This window comes from Camelina sativa, chromosome 4 (genome assembly GCF_030686135.1).
Source record: "Camelina sativa cultivar CO46 ecotype springtype chromosome 4, ASM3068613v1".
NCBI classification, from domain to species: Eukaryota; Viridiplantae; Streptophyta; class Magnoliopsida; order Brassicales; family Brassicaceae; genus Camelina; species Camelina sativa.
This window is the reverse complement of record NC_141883.1, coordinates 10,918,669-10,924,975: the sequence shown is the minus strand read 5'-3', so window position 1 is coordinate 10,924,975 and position 6,307 is coordinate 10,918,669.

The following is a 6,307-nucleotide window of genomic DNA, read 5'->3' as shown; positions in this document are numbered from 1 at the left end:
CCCAAAGGGAAGAAGGCCGTAAGTTCAAAGTGGGTATTCACCATCAAGTTCTTGAGCACGGGAGAGATTGAAAGGCATAAGGCACGGCTGGTGGCCCGAGGGTTCACTCAAACCTATGGAGATGACTACATGGCAACGTTTGCTCCCGTGGCCAAATTGCATACCGTGCGAGTAGTGCTATCGTTGGCCGTGAACCTTTCTTGGGATTTATGGCAAATGGATGTGAAAAACGCGTTCCTCCAAGGCGAGCTAGATGAAGAAGTGTACATGACTCCTCCGCCTGGTCTTGAGGACATTGTTGCTCCCGGGAAAGTCTTACGGTTACGCAAGGCCATCTATGGCCTCAAACAGTCACCACGCGCCTGGTACCATAAGCTCAGCTCCACTCTTAAGGCGAATGGCTTTAGACGATCGGAGGCTGATCACACTCTTTTCACTCTCAAGACATCACTTGGCCTGGTTGTGGTGCTGGTTTATGTCGATGACATCATCGTGACTGGCGATGACAAGGCCGGTATTGTTGCCATTAAAGACTCTCTCAAGTCTGCCTTTGATATTAAGGACCTCGGAGAGCTCAAATACTTCCTCGGCATCGAAATCTGCCGTTCCCCGGAGGGTATCTTCCTCTCACAACGCAAGTATGCTCTGGACTTGCTTGCTGAGACAGGCAAACTTGGTACGGTTCCAGCTACTACACCACTGGATGAAGATTACCAGCTCAAGCGAAAGGGGGAGAGCATTCGGGCGAAGGAAGGCAAACCACGCGAACCATTGGACGAGCCGTTCCCGGACGTCACACGCTACCGACGGCTTGTAGGTAAGTTGATCTATTTAACTATCACACGACCTGATATCTCTTATGCTGTGAATCAGGTGAGTCAGCACATGCAAGCTCCAAGCAAGTATCAATGGAGTCAAGTGGAGAGGATTTTGAGCTATCTCAAGGGCAGCCCTGGTCAAGGCATTTGGATGGGTAAAAACGGCAACACTGAGATCGTGGGTTATTGTGATGCGGACTATAATGGAGACACATTGGATAGGCGGTCAACTACTGGATATTGCACCTTTGTTGGAGGAAACCTAGTTACATGGAGGTCCAAGAAGCAAAAGGTGGTGTCATGTTCAAGTGCCGAGGCTGAGTACCGAGCTATGAGGAAGCTAACTAATGAGATGACATGGTTGAAAGGTCTACTTAAGGATCTCGGCATTGAAACAAGACAGCCGATGACAATGCATTGTGACAATGAGGCAGCGATCCACATAGCCACTAACTCAGTCTTCCATGAACGGACCAAGCACATCGAGAGCGACTGCCACAAGGTTAGGGAGAGGATCGAAGAGGGAGTGGTTCTACCATGCCACACAAGGAGTCAAGACCAGCTAGCCGACATCTTCACCAAATCTGCAAGTCCCAAGGTTTGTGATTATATTCATAGCAAACTTGGACTTGTAGACATCACACGGCCGTGATCAACTTTCCTAATCCGTGGACAGCACACTCTTTTTCCCTTGGCTTAGTTTTGTCCCATGAGGTTTTCTAAGTCAAGGTTTTTAATGAGGTGCTGCTTCACGGGTTCCAAGCTTAGCCATTTCATCAGGCTAAGCTTGAGGGGGAGTATTGATCAAGAATAAGCCTATGGCGTCCGTACAGTCCGTACCGTCCGTACGTGCAAGCAATAAGGCCGAGTGAAGCACTAAGGCCGAGTCATCTATGTGTGAGGATAGTGAGGAGGCCTGCTCACCTCCGGCCCATGAGAAGGATCGAGAATCCCTTGTGTAGCCGTTAGGGAGAAAGCGCAAGTGGACAAGAGAGGAAGACTAGGACAAGTCGCTATCACCGATCACCTACCCCCTCTCTCTCCTAATTGTCGATTTCTCTTGTTTCTACTTTAGGTCATGTGGTCGCCCTAGCTGCCTCCCTATTTAAACCCTTGTCATGTGTTGTATTTGAGATATTCTACCTAATTCTAATCTATTATCACTCTCTTTCATACTATTAGCCACCAACTCTTCTTCTTCATTCTAAACCTCTCAAATCTCTCTAAGTCTTCCGCTTATTTCAACAAAAAGAGTGTAGTCTCCACGTTCCTTGATGTCGCAATGATCTTGGTTTGTCAAGAACCAGCTCTCTTCTCTTTAAGCCTTTGAACCGCTACACTTCCTTAGCCCTCCTTGCCTTTAGCACATTCCTTATGATCTCCATCCTTGTTCCTTTAGAATTACTTTGAGGCTCTCATAGTCTCCTTTACCCTTAAACAAGTGATAAAGAAGAAAAGAATAAGTGTTTGCTATGAGGAATATCAAAGAAAAATTCTAAAAGTGTGACAATTTAAGAAGAATCATATTAAAGACTAAAGACTAGTAATGAAGCTAAGGTAATGAATTTATGAATTAAAATAGAGAAGGGTTTAGAGCACAGCCTTTATGGTGTTTTGATGGATAGGAAGGAGAGAGTTGATCACAGTTGCGGTTTGGAATTCCTCCTTGAGACCGCTCCTCTAACCATGGTTTTAAACCCGGTCAGTTTTATTTGTCAGACTGACACATGCCCACTGAATCGGACATAACTTTCGAACGGCTGCTCGGATTGGTATGATTCCACTTCCACTGGCAAGATGACTCTGTGGTCTCGAACTTTAATGAAGAACGCGGAAGCCGAATCGCAGTGGAAGGGTTTCGTCCGAGTCGATCTTTGAGACGCTTCGGCTGAGCTTTAAGTAAAGACTTTTGCTTGTGGCCGAGCAGAATCTGTGAGGTACGGTCTGAAGTCACTTGATCTCCCCCGTAACCTTTACTTGATGATGGGCTGAAACCTCATCACCTCAGTTGAAGCCTTGTGCATCACCGTTCTTGTGCACATCCAATCAACAGTTGAAACCTTGTGCATCACCTTTCCTAAAGACCATTGTGCACATCCGATCAACAACTTGGCACTAACACACATGCTCTTGGACTGATTCATCACCTTCCACCAGCTTAACAAAGACTTGGTGGCCCTTGGTTCTAACTCCAGGCATTGTGCTGCGCTCTTACATGGCTATCTTGTAGCCTTCAACCTCGCCACTTCTTCTTCTTGAGATAGTAGGCGAGCTCCACACAATCTTCAAGGCTGAAGCTGAAACCAAATTCAATGGAACAGATTCTAAACAAGAGATTGTTAGAGATTAGAGTATAGAGAATATTACTGAAATTAAATAGAGAATTTAGAGAATTAATAAGAGTATATATGGAGAATAGAAAGTGAGAGTATAAGGGAGAGTATTGGCGGTAGTATAAGATGAATGGAGAGTAGAATAGAGAATCTGCTCAAGAATTCTTATGGACAGAGTTTAACTCTGTTTTCTTGAGTTGAAAGAAGCTTTGACAGCCAAGAACATCCAAGAAGACAATCTCTTTTGGTGCTTTAATGGCTGAAACACAATGGACCTTATGGAAAATTAGTTTCTCCAAAGGTTTAACAACAAAACTCCTTGTAGAATCACTTAAACAAGTGTTCTTCAAGAGATTAAGGCTTTAGATCCACGAAGATAACATATAGAAGATGTTTTTCGTGGTCCCAAGCAAAGAAGAAACAACAAAAGCCTTTGGAACAGCCTATTGTCCAACGGTTAAAAGAATGCATCTTTGAACAGCTTTAGTCTAGTTGACCAAGCGGACATGAGATGCGAAAATTAAGATCTCTCTCTTCTTCAAGCTTGAATCTGGACACACCATAGGGCCAGAAACAAAGCTTTCTCAACATTGAGAAGAAGAAGTAGCGATTTAGTAATTAAGCCTTTAAAGGAAATTTAACAAAAGCAAAATCAAACCTTTAGAGGAAAATTAACTAAATCCTAAGAGAGCTAAATCCTAAGAATTTCGTGGCTCATACAAGCACACAAGAACCGTGAATCCTCACCATGAACAACACAATTTGCTCAATGGTTCATCACTTCCCACACATCCCAAAATAAACAAAGCTATTACCAAATCGGTAAAGCTTAAGGATGGGGCTTGTAAAATCGATTTCTTTCCACACACTTGGTCTACAAATTCTAACAAGACAAGAGACCAAGCTTACTCAACAATGAGCTGCTAGAGAATCGATTTAATCAACAAAAGCAAAATTAAAGCTTTAAAGAAACTAAGCTAAGCGATTTAACACCTAAGCAAAGTCTAAAACTTTAACTAAGCTAACTCCTAAGAAAACGACTTTGAGAATGAGATTAAATCACCAAGAACAGAACCTGCTCTGATACCATGTTGGGATTTATGAGACAAAGCTCACAAGAGAGGGTAGACAAACACTTGGTGAATGAATCCCCCTTTACCCACAACAAACTAACTCATTCTCAAGGAGGAGGAGAGAACATCAACTTGTGATGAACTCCCCATAAACAAGCTAGATAGAACCCAAATACTAGAGAGTAAGCGGATCCTAACTAGGAGAAGCACTAGTTTGAGACTTATCCTCTTCTAGTATCACAACACTTAGAGTTTGTGTACTTAGGAGAAGGAGGATTAAGAATCAGTAATCTAGGCTAAGTAAAGCAGTAAATAAGAAGAGTTTAGGTGGGATTTGATAAGAGAATAGGCTGCCTTAAGGGCAGCCTCTAACCGCTAATCCTACACCACTCTACATTGTTGATAAGAACAAGAACAAGAGGTGTAGAGAGGGAATCGGTTTCTCTTATTGAATAATGTTGTGTTGTGTTACATATGAGGTGAAATACAAAGCTTAATATAGGAGAATACAAGGTCATATGACCGTTAGAGAGAAGAAGAAGGTGATAGAGACTTGTAGCCGTTTGTCTCGAGTAAAGGATGGTGAAAGCGACTCCTTCTTTCTTTCTCCTACCAAAGGCACGAGATTCTCCTTCCCTTCCATTCCTTGTGACCGTTAGATCCTCCCTTCTTTCCTTTCTTTGTGGCCATTAGATCCTTCTTCCTTTTCCTTGTGAGATATTTAACTTCCTCTTGGGCCTCTTCTTCTTATAAGGCCTTTACTTCACAATTCTTCTCACATTGCACCTATGGCCTTGCTAACCACTCTCATTGTGCTCACGGCCCACATGGCCTTATTGGCCACTCTTATTGTGCTCACGGCCTTACTGGCCGCTCCCACACCACTCATGGCCTTACCGGCCACACTTCTTGTACTAGCAGCCTTACCGGCCACTCTCTTCTTCCTTGTGCAGCTCGGCCTCACCGGCCTCACTCTCTCTTCTCCTTCATATATACTAATAATAATTAGTCAAATGCATTGGATTGTTACATATTTTGACCCTAGAAAGAGTAACATAGCTGTTTACTGCTTCAAATTAATGTTTTCTCTGTGTTTTAGCTTCTTTTCTCGGTTTAAGCCTGTTTTGGGATCAAACGGGTTTAAGTGTTGTCTAAACACTCCAAATTCATCCAGAACTCTTACTATTAGTCGAATGCATTGGACTGTCACACATTATGACCCTAGAAATAGTAACAAAGATATTTACCGCTTCGAATCAATGTTTTCTCGGTTTTAGCATATTTCGGGACAAAATGGGGATAATTGGTGTCTAAACACTCCAAATTCAACCCAAACTCTTATAATTAGTCAAATGCATTGGATTGTCACATATTTTGACCCAAGAAAGAGTAACGTAGCTGTTTACTGCTTCGAATCAATGTTTTCTCTCGGTTTTAGCTTGTTTTCTCGGTTTATGCATATTTTGGGATATAACGGGTTTAACTGTTGTCTAAACACTCCAAATTCATCCCGAACTCTTACAATTAGTCAAATGCATTGGTTTGTCACACATTCTGACCCTAGAACCAGTAACAAAGCTGTTTACTGCTTTGAATCAATGTTTTCTTGGTTTTAGCCTGTTTCGGATAAAACGGGTTTAAGTATTGTCTAAACACTCCAAATTCATTCCGAACTCTTACAGTAAGTCAAATGCATTGGATTGGCACACATTCTGACCCTAGAAACAGTAATAAATCTGTTTACTGCTTAGAATCAATGTTTTCTCGGTTTATGCATATTTTGGGATATAACGGGTTTAACTGTTGTCTAAACACTCCAAATTCATCCCGAACTCTTACAATTAGTCAAATGCATTGGATTGGCACACATTCTGACCCTAGAAACAGTAAAAAAGATGTTTACTTCTTAGAATCAATGTTTTCTCGGATTTAGCCTGTTCCGGGACAAAATGGGTAAAAGTGGTGTCTAAACACTCCAAATTAAACCCGAAATCTTATAATTAGTCATATGCATTGGATTGTCCCATATTTTGACCATAGAAAGAGTAACATAGCTGTTTACTGCTTCGAATCAATGTTTTCT